Below are 21,396 nucleotides of genomic sequence, written 5' to 3'. Positions count from 1 at the left end.
TGAATGTTCTCTATCATCCAAAAAAGCCAAATGTAGTTGCCATTGCTCTTAGTTGGTTGTTCTTGAATAGTGTTGCCGACATTGAAGATAAGAATAATGAGTTAGTTCGTGATGTGCATAGATTAGCTAATTTTGGTGTTTGCTTGGTTGATTCCAAGGATGGTGGTGTGGTTTTTCAAAAAAATTTAGAACTGATCCTTGTGTCAAATGTGAAGGCAAAGCAAGATATGATCCAGTTTTAGTTGACTTGAAGAAAGTGATTTTCGAAAAATCCATTGAGGCTATCTCCCATGAGTGAGATGTTGTACATCGATATTAAGGTCGTTTATGTATTGATAGCTTGAGTCCTATGATATTTTTCGAGGCTCATAGTTTCCAATATTCTATTTACCCAGGATCGACCAAGATGTATCATGGTTTGAAGGAGGTGTATTGGTAGAATGGCATGAAAAAGAATATAGCAAATTTTTTGTCTAAGTGTCAATGTTGACAATAAGTGAAGGTTGAGTATCATACACCGGGAGGTTTAACTAAATATATTGAGATTCCTACTTAAAAGAAAGAAGACCTGAATATGGACTTTATCACGGGCAAATTGGAGGATTTGTAGAGGTTGAATTGGATAGTTAGAGGTTTGTGAGGTGACTTTGATAGGGCCGGAGTTGGATTGTCAAGCTCTGGAGAAGGTTTGCCTCATTTGGGAGCGGTAGAAGACTTTCCAAAGCCGATAAAAGTGAAAATGTCACATATGAAGGGTGCGATGCATTTTGGTAAGAAACAGAATCTTAGTCCCCATTATTTAGAACCATATTAGAGTTTTAGGGGCTTTGACAATGTAGCTTATGAGGTGGATTTCCCTTTGAAGATGGAAGCACTGCATCCGATATTTTATATCTCTTTGTTGAAGAAGTGTATTGGTGATCCTAATTCATTTGTACCATTGGAAAGCGTTAGTATGGAAGAGAGTCTATTTTACGAAGAGGATCTGATTGAGATTTTACTTCTTCATGTTAGGAATTTGAGAAATAATGAAGTTGCATTTGTGAAAGTGCTTTGGAAGAAATAACTAGTTGAGAGTTCTACATGGGAGGCTGAAGCCGATATGATGTCTCGTTATTGGCATTTATTTCCTTCATCTCCAGCTTGAGGTATTTAGTTTCCTCATTATCCCTTCTATGAATACATGCATTTCAGTCACTCTCATATTTTCGTATTCATGCTTGTCCATGAAATCAATTTTTAAATCATGTTTTAGCTTGGGGTTTATTATTCCTTATTTTTATGCATTAGATGGATGCTGCATTCATGTGGGGTTGTTAGATCTCTTTCACTAATCTATTCATACTAGTCCCATTTGAGGATGAATATTGTCAAGTAGGAGATATTGTAAGGCCTAGAAGATAGAAATTCCGAATGAGGAAAGGGTTGCAGAAAAATCAACTGTTCCATTTTCAATGAGATGACCTACGGGATGTTGGAAGTCCTACATGGGAAGGATATTAAGTTTTAAAATTTTTCCAAGTGTTGGGTACAAAGAACCAGTGGCTTCTACAGACCATATAAGGTCATACGGTCCGTAGAAGGGGGTCGCAGGAAGGCCCTGAGGTTTTGAAAAATTGACTAAGTATCAGAACACTCTATGAGAGGGGCCTACGGATCATAGAAAGTTCTACACAATGAAGGATGACCCGTAGAGTAGGGTTCAGAGGCTTCGTTTTTGGGAATTATGGAAGTTGGCAGGATGAACCCTTTTGATGACCCGTAAGTATTTATATGACCCGTAGGACAAGATTGTAAGGTCAAGGTGTAAATTCCAATAACTATTGTTTTTGGTGCACTGTTTCTATCAAAAGCTCCTGCAACTCGTAGAATAACCTACAACCTATAGAACAAGAGTTGTAGGAGTTGGGTCAGTTTTTTGAAATGGGTTCTACGAACCCTTTTGACGACTCATCTAAGGATCTATGAACTATAGGTCTCAATCGTAGGTCACTCCGGCAGGTTTAAGTCATGGTTAGTTTTGATAATTTCCTTTCTTTTAAATCCCAAACTACATCATTTTTTACTCTTTTGGACATCCTATAACAATCCAAACCCTTCAAACTAAACTAATTCCCTCTAATTCTCCTAAATATCATCTAAGGAATTAAAGGGTATCTCCCAAGGTTCTTTCTCCAAGACAAGGCTACGGTTTCAAGTCAATATCAAGCTTCCATTGTTAGAAGCTTTCATTAAGGATTAGATTACCAAGGTATTTCGGAATTCTCTAATGGATTCCTTTAATCCATTGGGTCCCAAAATTATCTCAATTCTCCAAATCTATTTCCACCAAATTCAATGAGGGTTTTATGTCAAATCTTATGGGTTCTTTCTATTTTGGTTTAATTGATGTTATTCTACTTTATTATGCATGAATTTATGAAGACACATGATTTTTAGTTGATTTCATATGACGCAAGAATTATGTCTATGATTTTCAATTACAAACTATGAATTACGATCGTGAACTTGCTGAAGGATTTATGAATGTTTTATAAAAGTGATGACTTACGTTTCAAGGATGTTTTCAAGTATGTATCAATGAATTAGGAAAGTTTTTCTAAAAATGTGAATGAAATTATGATTTAGATACTTACAAAGATAAATGTCTATATGAATAATGTTATGATTCAGGATTTGAAAGGAGCTACTCTTATATGATTTTATGATGTGGATTGGTGTATGTTTATTACTTTTCTAATGATATGTTGGTAATTAATTTTATTTATTTCATTGGGATTTGACTTAGAACCGCTAGGGCTTGAGGTAGAGGCTTAGTAAGGTAGTTGCTAACAACAACCTCTAGTACCAAACTACGTGCCCACGTAGGTTGTCTTAAATAACTTAGCTTGTGGATCCACAAATGTCTCATGATGATAATGATACAAAGTTTACCTTGGTGAGTAGTCTCTCCTTTTTCGGTCTAGGATTTACACCGAATTCCATATTATAGCTCACATGATCTTATTATCTCTTACGATCATATCCCATAAAATAACTATGTTTTCTTACAAGCTTTTAATGATGTCTTTTATGATTCGATAACCATTTCTCATGATTTTATTATTTACTTCATGTTTTGAAGGAATGTTTGTCATGCATCTCATGTTCATGCTTATTATGTAATTTTGTTCACGTTGTGTTTATCTCACATGGTCTTAAATATCGGTTACGGTCATGTTCTCACAAAATAAATATTTTAAGGTTTCATATTAATGTTTATCATACATGGTTTCACTTATACATAATGCTTATATATGACTTGATATTCTTCATTATAGCATGCTCACATACTTAGTACATTTAAAGTACTAACGCATACTTTTTCCTACATGATATCACCATGTAGGAACTGACGTTGCTCTTTACTCTAATCCCCATGGCTAGATTGATCATTGAAGGCTACTACTATTGGTGAGTTCCCATGATCTTGGAACAATACTCCTAGTTTTCTAACTTAAGTTGTGTTTAGACTCTTCAGTTACTTATGGTATCTTTTTACTTATATCTTGAGGGTAATCTAGGGATGTGTCTTATCCCCCACTAAATATTTAATGTAGAAGGTATTATTGGACATAGTACATGATATTATGTTGACTTTGACTCTCATGGAATGGGAAATCCCTTAGCCCTGATATCCCTTATGTTTCCACTTAATTTGTTTATCATTACTGATAAAATGCTTAATGAGTGTTAAGAGGATTGCATGAGGTACCTCCGGGTTCTTCATTCGCCCTATCACGTCTAAGCACTAAGCTTAGGTCATGACAAACTTTATATCAGAGCTCGATGTTTTGAAATAGTCCTTGGAGTCAAATATACCGCATCAAATAGGATCTTGTTCATAGTAGTGAAGCATGCCACAACTATGAACAAGAGACTATGAGAGGTTTAGGAAAGTTTTCACTTCTTTCAAATTCATGTCGTGCCTTAGAGTGTCCTAATATTTCCCCCAACTAACGAACCCTCTTTATGTCTTTTAAATCATGCCTCGAGGAAGAGCACCTCCAAGACAAAGGGCTGATGATGAGGACTAAGCTCTTCTGGTTTTGGATGCCCCATATCATGAGAAAGGGCTAACTCATGCGGATTTTTGAAATATTATCACGTTGTTTGCATCAAGATGTAGCCAACCAAGAGGACCAAGGTGTCCTTCCACCTCAAGTGCAAAATCTAGCTTCTAGAATTTGGGATTTCCAAAGGTTGAATCCACCCGAATTTGATAGTTTTAAACTAGATGAGGACCCTATAGAGTTCATCGATGAGGTGTACTAAATTATGACTATCATTGGTGTGCCACCAAATGAGAAGGATGAGCTAGTAGCCTATCAACTCAAAGGTGTGGCACAAATTTGGTACGAGCAATGGGATGTTGAGATAGATAAAGAAATGGGGATGATAAGATCGGAAGAGTTCAAGGTGCCTTCCTAGACCGCTTCTTTCCATTGGAGCTAAGGGAGGCAAAAATCCAAGAGTTCATCAACCTCCATCAAAGAAGTATGAGCATGAAGAAGTATACCATCAAATTTACTAGGTTGTCAAGTATGCTTCTTTCATAGTCTCTGATATAACAGCAATGATGAGCAAGATTATTTTTAGTGTCTCAAGTTTAGTGTACAAGCAGTGCAAAATGGCCATGTTGGTAAAGGAGATGGGCATCTCCCGATCAATGACCTATTCTGAACCAATCGAAGAAGAGAAGTTGAAGTAGAGGTTTATAGTGTTCAAGAAGATTAGAGTGGATGGTAGAGGGTTCAACCCTCAAAGGTCCAATTATGGTAACAATGGAAAAGGCCAAGGTAGGCAACAGTTTGTGGGACAAGGTTCCACCAATGCTCCTCCTCTGAATTTCAACAAAGTCAAGGGTCCCAACCAAATATTCCCAAGAGAAAATATTGGTGCCTAATTTTCCCCCCCATGTAGGAAGTATGGGAGGACCCACAAAGGGGAGTTCTTGGCGGGCTCCAAAACGTGCTTCAAATGCAGCAAACCGGGTTATCATGCTCAGTATTATAAAGGTGGTGGTGGTGCTAGGTCTCAAGGCCAACTTGCTCATGGAAAAAAATCTAATGGAGGTGTTCAATGCACCAACCGTTTTTATGCCTTGCATGGGAGGCAACAAATTGAGGAAGCACCAAATGTGATTACAATTATGTTAAAGGTCTTTACTTTTGATGTATATTCATTATTAGATCTGGGTGCAAAATTTTTGTTTGTTGCTCCATTCTTAGCTAATAGGTTTGATATTTTGCCCGAAATATTAGTGAAGCCTTATTTGGTGTCTACACCCGTTGGTGAATTAATTGTGGCTAGAAAGGTTTATAAGGGTTGTCCCATTTCCATCTTGCATAAAGTTGTCTCTTGTGATCTTATAGAGCTTGATATGGTAGATTTTGACGTTATACTAGGGATGGATTGGTTACATGCATCTTATGGTTTTGTAGGTTGTAGAACTCATCGAGTCAAGTTTCAATTTCCAAATAAGTCTATTCTTGTATGGGAGGGTCGTGATTCGGTAGTGAAGGGTAAGTTCATCTCTTGTCTTAAGGATCAAATGTTGATTGCTAAGGGTTGTGTTTATAATATTGTGAGGGTTAGGGATGTCGACTCTGAAATTCCTCCTCTTGAGTCAGACCCCATAGTTAATGAGATTCCCGATGACCTTTCTTGTATCTCTCCCAAAAAGGAAGTTAATTTTGCTATCGACCTCCTCCCCGATACCCAACCTATATCTATTTCTCCTTACAGAATAGCCCTAGCAAAATTGAAAGAGTTGAAGAAACCATTAAAGTACTTGTCAGAAAAGAGGTTCATGAGGTCAAGTATTTCACCTTAGGTCTCTCCCATTCTATTTGTAAGAAAGAAGGATGGGTCATTTCAAAACTGCATAGATTACCGTTAGTTGAATAAAGTGACCATTAAGAACAAATACCTAATTCCTAGAATAGATGACTTGTTTGATGAATTTCAAGGGGAAAGTCATTTCTCTGAGATTAAATTTTGATTCGGTTATCACCAACTACGGGTGAAGAAGTGTGACATTCCCAAAAAATCTTTCCAAATAAGGTGTGGTAATTTTGAGTTTGGTATGATGAGGTTTGGGTTGATGAATGCGTCGGCGCATTTTATAGACCTAACAAATAGGGTGTTCAAGCCCTACCTTGATACTTTGTTGTGGTCTTCATGGATGACATTTTGATTTACTCTAGAGGTGATGAAGAACATAAGAATAACTTGAGGGTTATGCTTTAAACGTTAAGGGATAGGCAATTGTTTGCAATGTTTTGTAACTGCAAATTTTGGTCGAAGGAGATGGAATTTCTTGGTCACATAGTGTTCGGTGATGGGATTAAGGTTGATCCCAAGAAAATAGAGGTTTTCAAGCATTGGCCTAGACCATTTTCTCCTTTGGACATTAGGAGCTTCTCGGTTTAGCTGGTTACTATAGAAGATTCATCGAAGGCTTTTCTTCCACTTCATCTCCTATGATGAAATTGAACTAAAAGAAGGTGAAATTCATATGGAAGTTTGAGTGTGAAAAGAGTTTCCAAACTTTGAAAGACTGACTTACCTCCGCTCCTATTTTGACTCTACGGGAAGAATTAGAAGGGTTTGGGGTTTATTGCGCTTCTTCAAAGATTGTTTTGGGTTGTGTTTTGATGCCAAATGGTAAGTTCATAGCCTATTCTTCTAGGAAACTGAAGATGCAATGTAACTACCCTACCCACGATCTTGAAGTGGCGGCCGTTGTTTTTGACTTAAAGATTTGGTGGAATTACCCTTTTTGGGGTGCATATGCACATGTATACCGATTATAAAAGTCTCCAATATGTGTTCACCCAAGGACTATGACATGAGTGTGCATTATCATCTAGGTAAAGCCAATGTAGTTGCCGATGCACTAAGTAGAGTGTCTATGGCAGTGTGGCCCATGTTGATGAAAGGAAACAGAGTTGGTGAAAGATATTCATCGGTGTCTAGATTAGGGGCTAAAGTTGTATGGTACCAATGATGGTGGTATGGTTGTTCAATATGGGTTCGAATCCTCTTTGGTTGTAGATGTCAAGTCAAAATAAGACCTAGACTTGATATTTGCTATGTTAAAGAAGTTGGTCAGGGAAAGGAAAAAAGAGGTCTTTTCACAAGGGGGAGATGGGGTGCTATACTACCAAGGTCGATTATCTATTCCGAATATGGATGGCCTAAGTAGTTTAATCTTGATAGAGGCTCATGATTCTTGGTGGGATGGCATGAAGAAGGACATAGCAAGGTTCGTATCTGAATGTCCAAATTGCCAACAAGTGAAGGTCGAACATCAAAGGTAGGGTGGCATCGCACAAGACATTGAAATCCTTACTTGGAAGTGGGAAGATAGCTCAAAGTCGTCGAAAGTCCTATTCCGATACTAGAATGAGGGACTTGAGTTTAATGTGGATGATTGGGTGTATTTGAAAGTTCCACCCATGAAGGGTGTGGTTCGGTTTGGTAAAAAAAGGAAATTAAGCCCTAGATATGTAGGTCCTTATGGAATCTTAAAGTGGGTTGGCAAAGTTGTTTATGAATTGGAATTGCCTATGGAAATGGAGATAGTTCATCTGATGTTTCATATGTCTATATTGAGGAAATGTATGGGAGATTCAAGTTCCATTGTGCCCTTTGAGATAGTGAATGTTGAAGGGAATTTTATCTTTGAAGATGTTCCGGTTTAAATTTTTGATCGGCAAGTCAAAAGGTTGAGAAATAAAGAAATGCATCAGTCAAAGTCCTTTGGAGGAACCAACAAGTTGAAAGTGGTACATGGGAAGCATAAACAGATATGATGAAACGTTACCCTCATCTCTTTTAATTTACTGAAGCCTAAGGTACTAAGTCATTCATGCCCAAGTATTTAAGATTTTTGTGTTTCAGTTTTCCCAAGTTTTCATATACATGCATATTCATGAAGTTGAGATTTGAAGTTATGTTTTATGCGAAAGTTTAAAGATCTTATGTTTGATGCATTTCAAGTGTATTTGTATTCATGTTAGTTTGCTAGTCTTCGTGCCATGTCCTCTTCTATGCTAATGATTCTCATTCAAGGACGAATGTTCCCCAAGGGCGAGACATTATAAGATCCAGGGAATTGTGAAAGGTTCTAAACCAAGGAACCAAGGATGAATTCTCATAAAATGCAGAAAATTGGCACCAAGAGATGACCACAGAAGCCATCATGGGCCGTGGTATGGTGAGAACTCATGGTAGATATTCAGAGGCTCATATTTCAGTAGAGGAAGAATGAAGGAGGACCACAGACCGTGGTGAGCACAACGGGCCATGAAGTCCTCAGTGGTGACCCCTCCCCAAGACCCTCATAAAATCTCCCAAGGTAAGGTCCACAGACGACAAACACGGATCATGGAACCCTCTTTGGACCGTGGTGTGTCCTCGTGGTGGACACTCTAAAAGTCCAATTGCAGGACCTGTACAACAGCAATGTTCCACGGATCATACAAATCTTCACGGACCATGAAGGGGTTTGATGATGAAAGTTTAGAGACTACCCTGCAAGCCCTTTTTCAAAATATTTCCAAGTCCCTTACCGCAGGACCCCATCATGGCCCATGTAGGCACCAGACCATGAATGGTCCCGTGAAGCTCATTCTGCCCAGATTTTACAAGGGGCATTGAAGTCTTTCACTATATTTTAATTCAAAGTGATGTCATTTTGAGGGTAGAATCCACCCATCTAAAGACCCTAAGACCTTCCAAGACCCCATTCTTCACACATGGATTTAAGACGCTCAAATTCCCTCTTCTCAAATTCTCCCAAGAACTTCAAGGCAAGCTACAACTTCTACTCAAGGTATTACAAGTCTCCTTTTCTCCTCAAATCTTCTTTAAGGATTTTGTTCCCCCAAGGTATGTGAGTTTTTATTCATGGGTTCTTCTACCCATGCAGCCCAAATGATTTCCAACTCGATATTTACATTTCCAAATGATGAATTCTTATGGGCTTTTACATGATGACTCTAAATGCATAGATTATCATATATTTGAAGTTTATTTACCTATATGGATATATATTGTCTGTAAATTTCTTTAAATGAATGATTTTTTATGGTGCCTATATGAAGGATTGAAAAAGGTTTTGAAAAGTATATGGTGGGTTATTTTTAGAATGTTTAATTTGATGCATTTCCACCACTCTCATGCATGCAAGTATTGCATAAATATATTTTGAAGGTTTTATGAAATGAACCCACCTAATTTCCCTACATTAAAGTAAAGTGAAATGAAAGCTTGACTCCAAATTAAAGTTTATAAAGAACATGTTTATGATAAGGGAGTCTAATAATGAAATGGATTCTTAGACAAAGCAATGTTGCAAAGTGAAAGGATAATTCTAGTATTGAATAAAATGAAATGTTTTAATGAGTTATTCCACTGAATGGTGATTTGATATTAAGTTATACAATGTTTATGTTATTATGATATCTAAATGTATTCTGTGGGATTGAGCTAGCATCGAATGTAGCATGTATATGGGGGATCAAACTAAGTAGTTCTTAAGTAAAGTATCATATTGCAGTAACTATGCGCTAACATAGGGGACCTTGTCAGTAATTTAGGCTAGTTGATCCACGATTATCCATTAAATTTAAAGTTAAAGAAATTATTTAAGTTAACAGAGTTCTACCCTCTAAGTAGTCTCCCCATGCCAATATAGGGGGTTATGTTGGATTCCATGTAGTAGCTCGCATGGTCTTAAATGTTGGTTATAGTCACTTTCCCACAAAATAAATAGTTTAAGCTTTCATATTAATGTTTTTTATGTACGTATTCAATTATACATAATGCTTATATATGACTTGATATTATTCATTATAGCATGCTCACATACTTAGAACATTCAAAGTACTAACACATACTTTTACCTATATGATATCACCATGTAGGAACCAACGTTTCTCCACACTGTCCTCCCCGTAGCTAGACTTATCATTGAACGCTACACCAGTTGGTGAGTTCCCATGAATCGGGAACAATACTCCTACCTTTCTAGCTTATATTGTGTTTAGATGTTTGTTACTTTTGGTATATTTTGACTTATATCTTAAGTGTGAGCTAGAGATGTGTCTTAGCCCCCGCATGTATTTAATGTAGAAGGTATTATTTGACATAGTAAATGATGTTATGTTGACTTTGACTCTTATTGAATCTAAAATCCCTTATACCCGATATCCATTATATTTCCGCTTGATTTGTTTATCATTACCGATGAAATGCGCAATAAATGTTAAGAGGCTTGGGTGAGCTACCTCCGGGTGCTTTATTTGTCGTATCACCTCTTGGCCCGATGCTTGGGTAATGACACTCACCCAAATGAACCGAGCTCTACCGAAAGCACTTGATTTTGTTGATCTATACTGATACCGCATAGAAAGTACAGATACAAGAGAACACAAGATAATGGAAGAGGCAACTAGCTTAGACATCGAATTACCTGCTTTTTACTCCAAGCCTAACACCTTCTAATCATAAGGGGAATCCTATGTTTCCTGAGCCATACTAACATTCTCCTGCATCATAAGAATCTTGCCCGCATGACCATACTAATGCAAATTTTAAAAGAACAACATACTCAACTTGAGCATCAGACGGTGACATATGTGAATATCAGCAACTCAGCCTGGGGTAAAACCCAAAAGTCCAGCCCCAAAGACTCATAAAACAAACAATCTAAGTTGAAACACAACTTTTCAAAACTAAACAAGCTACTCCAAATGACAATCATTTCACCGCCTAAAGAGCTACATTATGCCCAGATCTACTGATTCTATTCTACCACGAAAACCTCTAAAAATTTATGTCAAGACCATAAACTACTCCTCAAGTGCAATTCCGAGCAAACAAACCTAATCCAAGGTAAACTGTGTTAATAGAGAGAGTTTACGCATAATTACTCTATCGATAATGACCATAAAACATACCAATTCCCAACAACGAACACAACAAGCTAACCATAATGAAAAAAGCTAACCTTACATCCTGCATAAGAATGTTGTCGCTGATTCAATAAATTACTTTGACTCCATCCTATAGATGAGCCTTCTAAGAAAATTTCCATCCCTCAATGAAGGTTGACGTTTAGAGGCCATTAATGAATACCATCACCCAAAAACCAATTAAAATGTTTTTAACCTCAAGAGATATCAATGCAATCACCATGGGACAAAAGAACTACCAAGTTTCAACAAGGAATAACATCTGAACTTTCTAGATAAAGATATTTCAAGCACCAAGCCTTCCATATAGAGATGAATAGAATAGGTTGAAAGTAAAAAAACTCAACTTCACAACCCTAGAACTGAGAATAAGCTTAAGGCAAGGGAAATAAAAGACCAACTAGGGCTACCACAATACTATAAAGGGAGACACCTTCCTTCCCACACCTCCAACAACAACCACCTCTAAACCACTAACCCAAAAATATGGCAAGTAATAAAACCTACTATCTAAACCAGTAATTCAAGATTGTGTAAATGAAATACTAATGGGATAGTGCTAGTCTAGCCATCTATCAAGCAAGGATAAAAAAGAATAGCAAAAACATATAAGAAGGGCCGCAAAAGGGAAAGATAACTTGTCCACCAATAAAATCATAACAATTCCACTAAATACAAGGTACGAGAAGTTACTCAACCACTACACCCATACATAGAAACATGATTAGTAGATTCACTACTAAAATAAATCATACATAGGGGATAAACACATACACATAATCCTAAATAAGGCTATCACGAAAATCAATAGATGAATAACAAGCTAAGAAAGAATGCATGGGTATGAAAACCCCAAATCCACACAACATAGAAAATAGGAGATAAAATAAAGAAATCATTTCTATAATAGAACTACCTAGAGTTTTGGCACTCGGCCTGCCTGGTGAAGCATGTATATGATCGTGTCCGACATTACACTAAACACCTAAGCTACAACTTGTGATGCTCAGGGCAACATCTCTAATTGGAGGTTAACAAGCCACGAGACTAACCTGCTTGAGCTGACTGCATAAAGGTCTCACGCTAGAGACACTCTTTAGATCAATGGAAAAAATCCCCATAACCATGACATGCTCCAAAAAACCTAGTCAGGAGAGTAATAGATTCTAACAAGGTTTGGTTGACCAAGTCATGCCTGGGGAACTATCTGGACCAGTGCCCAAGCTAACCATAATTAAAGCAATTCAAATGGGGTAAGGTCTAGCAAGTAGGATGTGATGAGCTACCCAATCTACCTCTGCCATACTGAGGACTATCGTTAAGTCCGTTAGGAGCACCCCAACCAGACTATACTAGGACCTTATGACAATCTCTCTCAAATTTTCCCAACTCACCACACTCAAAACATGAACCAGCAAATACCAATGGCTAAAATAACTTGATTGGAGTAGAATTGACCCCACGATCTAAATACCAAAAATATAGAACCTGAGAAACCCAAACCTTATCAATCATAGGCACCATAACTTTCCTCAAAACCTCCTAGAACTTGCTACGTCATAGGGCTAATAGGTCGAGAGTGAAGATAACCTCTAGTAGGATGATACCCACCTTAGGGTGAGATGTTGTAAGCGATATATTGAAAGAGGGGGGCTCTTACCACTACTTCTATAATTCTCAGTACACGCCTTCTCTATAGATCATGCATGACTAACTATATGGGGAAATGCATACTCGACTGGTATCATGTGCTTCGAGGCTAAATGGTGTGGAAAAGTCAATCCCTTGACAAACTCTAGGCTCAAATCCTGATCAATTGGGAATAATGCGCAGAATACCCGAACCACTTGGGAAATCTAATAACATACTCAAAAACTAACAAAGTACCCTACTAGAGGCCCACAAATCCACGTCTAGGCTGAGAACCACTCGCTACACCCATAACTAGATATGCCCACAATGTATTTTCGAAGAGACTCGAAATCTAAAATATTGGATTCAAGGGAGTCTAGGAAACATCTCATTATGGCCAGTCCAAGAAAACCATTATTGGTTCCAAGCAAATCACTTGGCCTAGCTAACTCACTCCGTAGAAGACATAACTGTGTAAAAGAGTAACATCAAGTGGGAATTCACTTAACATCATCATAAATCTTTAAACTTATAACTTAAAGTACTCATTTAGATTATACGTCAATACCATATCTTAGTAATGAAAGTAGTACTTCCAAAATAAACTATAATGGACTCAAATGACTACACTCTACTCAGTCTAAGAAGTCTCTATGGAGTACTAAGAAGGTGTCGAGACAAGCCCACAACTATCTCAAAAAAATAATTAAATGACAGAAAATTGATAATGAAGGAGCTCCTCTAAATGCAAAGAGGTCTTACCACAAGCTAGAGAACATAGATTGTCAATGGTGCGCCTGTTGATAATTTATAACATTTGTATCTGCATCATCAAATAATGTATGTTGAATAACGTCAGTACATGAAATCTATGAGTATGTAAAATGGAAAATAGGGAAATTTCATCAAGATACTCAAGTCAAGAACTCAACTCTGACAGTGAATAAACTCAGCAAGACATACCATATAATGAAATACAATGCATTAAAAGATGTGATATAATAAATGGAACTCAGTATATGAAAATTTAATAATTTACTTCGTAGGGAGTTTTTCTAACCGTCAACTATCACTTATGATCTAGTGACGACACAACAAAGTGTTATCACTGCCACAACCATCCAATACCTTACCAAGGCAAGGGACATCGCATCATGTCTATATCCATATAAAAATTCCTCTTTTGGGACTATGAGGAGTCACCCCAATGAACAACACGATCCTATCCTACTCTGATTATGTAGTTTATGGGGATTGAGCAATTTACAGTCTTGTCCAAGTTGGTGCTTAATACTACGCGCAAATTATTATTATGTTCATATACATGAAGTGAGTGAAACACTCAAAAAATATCTCATCTAACCTTAGTAGACTTTTACAATGATTTACATCAACTATCTTATCATCATCTCTTCTCTTAAATATAGGTAACATTCATCTCATCAAATGCATTTAAAATGTACATCAACTTCTCAAAATATGACACGTAAATATGTTAGTACTTATTCTTGAAAATAGGTATAAAAAGACTCCTTCAAACTCAATATCATACTCAATTCATCATTTATTTAATATGGACAATCATAATTCTTTTAACATCAATGATGCATAAAATACTTTAATGCAAAACTCAACTAGGGTTTATGCAAATGCAAACATGGTTAATCATCTTGTCACGACCAAAGCCCATAGGCCACGACTGGGTGCCGACCTGGACCTCCGTATACGTATCTATCAGCTCAAGTTAAGTTGACTATGCACCATGTGATACTACTCACAAAAATCCTAATTGGTTCAAAACTTTTTTTATGTACATGTAGCCTCTTTCATTCGTATTCTATCATGAAAGGGCATGCAAGCCGACAAGAATGCCATACAGACAAATATTTACAATGCACCGTATAGGCATAATTGAAAAATGATATAAACAACCAACATATGCATGTCTACACACCTCTAAGAATAGTAATGGTAACATATGGCAGGACAGGGCCCTCGCCGTACCCATGAATAAACAAACATATACATCAAGGGTCAGTACTAAAATCTAGGCTCCGGCACAATGAAGCCCTTCCAAATTGCTGAGTGGAAACCCTAAGTTGACAGATCTCCAAATTAAGTACCTATACCTGCGAGTATAAAACGCAGCCCCCCAGGGAATGGGGGGTCAGTATGATATATGTACTGAGTATGTAAGCATAATTCATTATAAAGAAATTATAGTTGAATTAGGTATGCAAGGGGAAAGTATACCATTTAGTCATCTGTTGTACCTGCATCTTATAAAATAAAGGCATACATACTTTCCTCACGTACTGTATCCAGCCCATTCGGGGACTCAGTGTAAAAACTACATCATAAGCACATATGTACCATTAGCGTTGTGGAATATACAACCCAATCCATGTATATAGCAAGTACATGCCGAGAAATAAAGGCTCGATCCACATATTGTATAATAATGCCGAGGTACGATGGCCCGATCTGTATCTCATATATTAGTTCCAAGAAACAATGGCCCGATTCGTATATTGCATAATAATGTCGAGGTACGATGGCCCAATCCGTATACATGCATATTATTTAATCATATGGAGGAATGATGGCCCAATCCATATATCATATAATCATATACATCTATTATAGCTAGCTCGGGACTCGGTGAAAGATGTATTACTGTGTGCGCGAGTAAAGCAGCACGTAACCATATGTAACTAAATTATCATATGAGGCTCAACCGAGTAATAAAGTTAACCTTCACTTGAAGATCAGGGTAGTAGTCGTCTTAGGTACCCTCTAACGGTCAGTAGGAATCATATCAAGTGAAGTCTCAAGCATCAGAGGCATGTATCAAGATTTTGCCATATAGTTTATACAATTAGATACATTTATCTTCGTAGAGTCCCTAGGAACAGGACCTTATACATTCAATTAATATTCATCATATAAGGACTCAAGCGTAGTAGTTCAACTATTTCAAGAACTTTACATTCAGACGTGACTAAGAGTCATGGATCATGTCTTTACATATAGGAGGCTCGAGGGTAATAGCTCAACTACCTTAAGAGCCTTAGCATTTAGAAGTAAACAAGAGTCACGAGTTATACTCGGAATTTATAATGGGAACTACCTCCACACTCATACTGTATCTCATTTCACTTAAATTTAAGTGATATCGAAAGAAAGAAGGGACAGGCTCTACATATACTACTCTTCATCATATAAAAGCCTTAAAAGGAAATAACTCAACTGTTATAGGAGTTTTAACATCACGAAGTGAATGAGACTCATGGTTCCTGCTTGGAATTTATGAATGGAATTACCCCAATCTCATTTCATTCATTACTTAACGTGAAGACATGCCAAAAACAGGAGAGATAGGCTTTATATACCTTTTATCGATTGCTTTTAGCTCGGCATATCTCGTCATCCTCTGGACCTATTTAACATGAAGATAATACCAATATTAATAACCCTTAACTTTCCAGTCTCTAAATTCACAACGAAGCACCCATACGAATCAATTCCTTATTCGTTTTTCTTGACTAGTCTATAAGTTAGTTAAGAAGTTAACGGAAATCGGGCAGCACTTCCCCCATAACTTGCCCTATCTGAACATCCAATTACATCCTCAATTACTCCATCCAACCAACAACAAGAACATCATCTTATATACAAGTGAACCACTTAACATTACATAACACAAACTCCAAACAACTCGCTTAAAACTATGATACCAAAATAGAGTTTTTAATTTCTATTTCCTAACACCTTTAACCACACGAAATGCGGTGTCACGTGGATGAACCCAGCAGCATATAAAGTCATTTTTAGTCGTGTTCCATCCTGCACCATACATAAATAACCTCCAAATACAACACCATGCTAACGACAACACTAGTTAAACTTTAAGCCGACTAGAATAAACCAAAATAGTCCCTACATGACTTACAACCTACTTCAACGGTGACGTATATATTTTCATGTCTCCAAAACATATTTACACATCAATAACATGCTTAAACACTTACCTAAACGTGGGACAAGAGAATCAAATCTTACCTTGCTGAAAATTGACTTCAGAAGCTCCTTAAAGTGCTGAAAATTGGTGGGGCTGCTCGCTGCACATCCTGCTGCCCAAAATAGTGACTTTATTCTATTAAACACCGTCATGTAATGGTAGGATACCTTAAATAATTAATTCACAGAGCAAAAGTCGAGGGCTCACCTTGTTCTAGCCAAACCATAGCTCTCTTTCTTCTCCCTCTTAATTTTTCTCTCAAATACTAAGTTAAGAATGCTGAAAATGAAGGTTTAGTCATAAGATAACTAATATATAACCATTCTTAGAGGGTGATATGTGGAAGCCCCCTAGGGTTCCACCTCAATCATGCGCCCACTCCTTTGCTGCCATGTGGCAGAGTGGGACCCAACATAAGTAGTTGTGTCACCAACTTGATCCAAGTAGGTGCATCACCTGTTTACTTCTGAGTATGTGCTACGCCTCCTTCCTTATCTTCCATGGGTTCGTAACCTCATCTTACTTTAGCAGCCTATGCAATCCTTGCTACGAAAGCTCAATATGTACTCTAGTTGCTTAAGTATGTAAGACGTCCAAGTTGGTAGCTTACGCAAGTAAGTCGAGTCCCACGACTTATTATTTTGGCCCCCAGCTCATTGTGAATTCTTATAACTCTATTTCCAACCTTCCCTACTATGGGGCATCACATTCTCCCTTCCTTAGAGTTATTTGATAGGTTGGTAAATACTCTACATCACATGGCATTTTTCAAGATACTTCAGATAATGTCCCAAGGTGCGAAAGTACGGGGTATAACATCCTTCCCCCTTTAGAACATTCATCCTCGAATGTTAACTTATCTTATAGGGTCTTACGAGGATTTCAGGAGGTCTCTATAATAGTTATCATTCATAAGCCCCTTATTAGCTAATATAAGAAATTTTAAGAGCTTATATGTCCCATGGGTACAGGTTGCTCCTTATAGGATAATCTTTCTCTTACGCGGGTCCTATCCACGGAGAATGTTCTAGAAGGGTTTACTTACACATTGGTAGAACGTTGATATAAGAGATTCGAACACAGTGCCTCTAATTCAGATAATAGGTCCAACTCATAGGTACCCCTGCCTATTCCATAATTGATCTGATAAGGGCCAATATATCTCAGGCCAAGGTTCCCTTTCTTATCGACTTTTATTACTCTTTTTCCTGAGTGATGCTTCCAAGAACACCCAACCTTCCACCTCAAACTTTATGCGTCGATGTCAGTTATCTATGTATGACTTTTGTCGACTCTAGACTGCTAATAGTTTTTCCTGAACAAGTTTCACTTTATCCATAACTCGCTGGATCACTTATGGGCCTGTCAATCAATCGTAGGGTGAAATACCGTACTAAGATTCACCTGTGTTCCCAATCTCTTCCGGAATGATATCCTAAAGTTAATTATAGATTAGGGTCCTCTGCCAAGGATAACAGATGTGGGAAATCTGTGAAGGATTACTTTCTCCTTGTTATATAACTTCACATAATCTTTAGATGAATATGTCTCCCTAACTGGATGGAAATGGGTTGATTTTTGTCAGCCTACCTACAATAACCCATATGGCTCATACTTCCGTAGAATGCGAGGTCAGCCTGTACTATAATCCACATTAATTTCTTTCCTGTTCATGGCTTACTCTGCTCTACATGTGTCATTGTACTAACATGTATTTGTAGTCTCTTGTGGGTCACACTTGTTTTGCTCCTTCTACTTACCCTTAAGTTATCTCATACTCTAATATAGGAGAGATTTCTTATCCTTTCTCTTTTGCTACTTGTATATCATAATGTCAGTTTCTAGTAACTATGTTACCAATATCTTAACCTTTACTCAAGTGTAGCCTGTCTAACTCTTACCATATTTTTAAGTCCTCACTGTGATTCTCTTATAGTATTCATCCCTTTTGTATGCACCCATTCTTTGATGTCATACTATTTAAGGTCCTTACTAATTATTCTCACCACAGTCTTAAGTATCATGGCTTCTATCCATTCATTGCTGGCTTTTAGATCTTGTTAGCTTGTGCCAGTGTAGACTCTCACTTGATGCCACTTCCCCCTTTTGGGTGTGCCAATGTCATTATCTGTTTGTCATACACGAGGGACCTTATACTACTTTTGTACCATTCGGAGCACATTACTTTCGCATAATCCTTTTTCACCATTCTCACTATGGGTTAATTGCACCCAGCAAAATAAGCATGCTTATCTTTTTACCGTTCTTAATCAGTCTTATCCTTAGTATCTCACAAGCTGTCTTATTAATACTATATTCATCGTAATTCTGTTTCCTTGTACTCTTGTATTAATCACACTGTTATCTCCTTTAACTATAGCTCATCATCATTTATCCCTGTTTACAAATTCAGTCAGTGCCGTAATTTATCATTCTATCCAGATATATTAGCCTTTTCCAAATCATCTTCTCAGGATCACAAGTCTTTTCCAACTTCATTTTACCATACCAGTATCGACATCCTAGTTTGTATCGCCATTAATTCATCAATTAATTTATTTCTCTAGGTCAGCCTGTTATAACTCGTATTTCGCACATTAGGGCATTTCGGGATAACGGTAATAAGTCAAAGGCAAGGCTATGGTTGATCTTGTTGGATACAAAATTCTTATGACTAAATTGGAATTTCAACTTGGAAATATTAGAAAAAGTAAGGGCCAAAAATTGGAATTTCTCATGGAGGATGTTATATCCCGTAGTTTATACGGTTGGATGTTTTAAGGTAGCCGTGGTAAAGTTAAGGGAATGAACATCTTCCAAAATTTATTTAATATACAAGTTGGATATGAATATTATTTATGATCATTAATAGTGTGGAAATATTGGAAAAGGCAAAGGGCAAAAAGGAAAATTCGCAAAGTGGCCTATGGTAATATTGTGGAAGGCTAGGGGTAAAATGAGAATTTCACAAAGTCTTCAAGAAGACTCATGTGGGCCCCACATGCCACATGGAAGCCCATTATTGGAGAAAAGGGGTGTGTTGGACCAATGAAACCTTGACATGTGTCACCACTTAGATCTTGACATTTGTCACCACTTAGGGCTTGACACGTGTCACCACTTGAGGGATGACATGTGTCACTCCTAAAGTAGTATATATATATATGAGTCTTATTACTCATTAATTTCCACACCTATCTAGAAAATTCAAGACTAACAAAACGAAATTACAAGAGAAAGAAAGAAGAGAAGAGAAGAGAAATTAAGGTAGAAAGAAGGAAAGAGCTACGATTTTGGGAGGAGAAAAAGGTAAGTTCTCCGATTCCGTTCCAAGAATTAATTATATGAGCTATAACATGATGTTATGAAGATGTTAGTAATGAAATTTTATGGTTTGAGGCAGCCCAAAACGTTACCAAACAGCCAATAAGTTTCAGCTGCGCTAAAGGAAATTCCGAGGCAAGTTTTGGCGAGTTTTGGTGAATTTCGGGAAAGGTAAAGTTTTCTGTTTTGAACTGGACTTTATGATGATTTTATGAAGTATATTACATGTCTTAAAATATGATGGAAGTGGAAAAAAATGTATAAGGATGTTTGACGTTGGAAACAAACTAAATGGAAGTCGTAGTAGTTAAATCGAAGTCGCGTAGTGTGTTGTTGTGGTGGTGCTGCAGTTTGGTGGTGGTTTAATTGCGTGTTGCAGGTCTGTAAAGTACTCAAAAATGGATGTGGGTTCTGCTGTTTTCAGCCACACAAGCCTCCGTTTGGTATGACTACATATTTTACGAAATAAAGGTTAAAAACTCTATTTTGGTACCGTAGTATGGAATGAGTTGTATAGAGCTTGTATTGTGTAAAGTTGAAGTGATTTACTTGTATACATGCTGCTGGATGTTGTTGTTGGTATGGTTGTTGACATGGTGGCCGAGTTGAAAACTCGGGGATGTTCAAGTTACAGGGGAGATGCTGCCCAATTTTCGGTAGATTCGGAGCTAGTAATAAACTAGTCGAGAGACATAGATAAGAAAATGATTCCTATGGTTACTTGGGTGTAGAGTTGGAAATTGGAAAGTGAAAGTTTATTAACCTTAGTATTAATTTCATGTTAAATAGGTTCAAGAGACGACGAGGCGAGCATAGTTAAGAGTAATCCGTAAGAGGTACGTAAAGCGAACCTTTCTTTCTTTTGGCATGTATTTGTTATAAGTATGTAAAACCTTTCTTTCTTTTGGCATGTTTTTGACATAAGTATGTAAAGCATATTCTTTCGATTTTCATGTTTTGACATAAGTATGTAAAGCTAATCTTTGTTTTGGTATGGTATTTATAAAACAAAATTATGATTTTTATATAATTTCAAAGAGGTTCCTATTCCTAGAGCCATTAGGATGGCCAATTCCTTGATTTCCAAAAGGTATTTTATTATGCTTCGATACGTCTATATGATTCCAGAAGATTTATTCTGATATAATCAAGGGTAACTTTCGAAAGGTACTTGACATGAGTCTCGTCTCGATTTTTAAATTATAGCTCATTCTAATTATTCCATTGAGTCTTAAATATGATTTAAATTGCATATAGTTTCTCACTACTCCACTCGTGGATGCCTCAATGCTTCCTTCACTGAGCCTGGTCCAGGATATGTTATTGTGCATACTTCTCTGCATTGTTCGTCGTGTCCCGACGTGAGGGGGCAGGTATGACATGTACATAGGGTGG

General features: G+C 37.3%; 1 long non-coding RNA gene across 1 annotated transcript; it reads left to right on the top strand.

The window, feature by feature from the left end:
- Positions 1-19,881: 19,881 nt before the first annotated feature.
- On the top strand, positions 19,882-20,867 carry LOC129885024 (uncharacterized). The gene is made up of 3 exons (XR_008766026.1): positions 19,882-19,986; positions 20,081-20,172; positions 20,791-20,867. It is a non-coding gene; the product is annotated as an uncharacterized LOC129885024 (long non-coding RNA).
- Positions 20,868-21,396: the final 529 nt, after the last annotated feature.

Source organism: Solanum dulcamara, chromosome 4 (genome assembly GCF_947179165.1).
Source record: "Solanum dulcamara chromosome 4, daSolDulc1.2, whole genome shotgun sequence".
NCBI classification, from domain to species: Eukaryota; Viridiplantae; Streptophyta; class Magnoliopsida; order Solanales; family Solanaceae; genus Solanum; species Solanum dulcamara.
The sequence above is the reverse complement of the archived record's forward strand: the minus strand, read 5'-3'. Positions and strand labels throughout refer to the sequence as shown.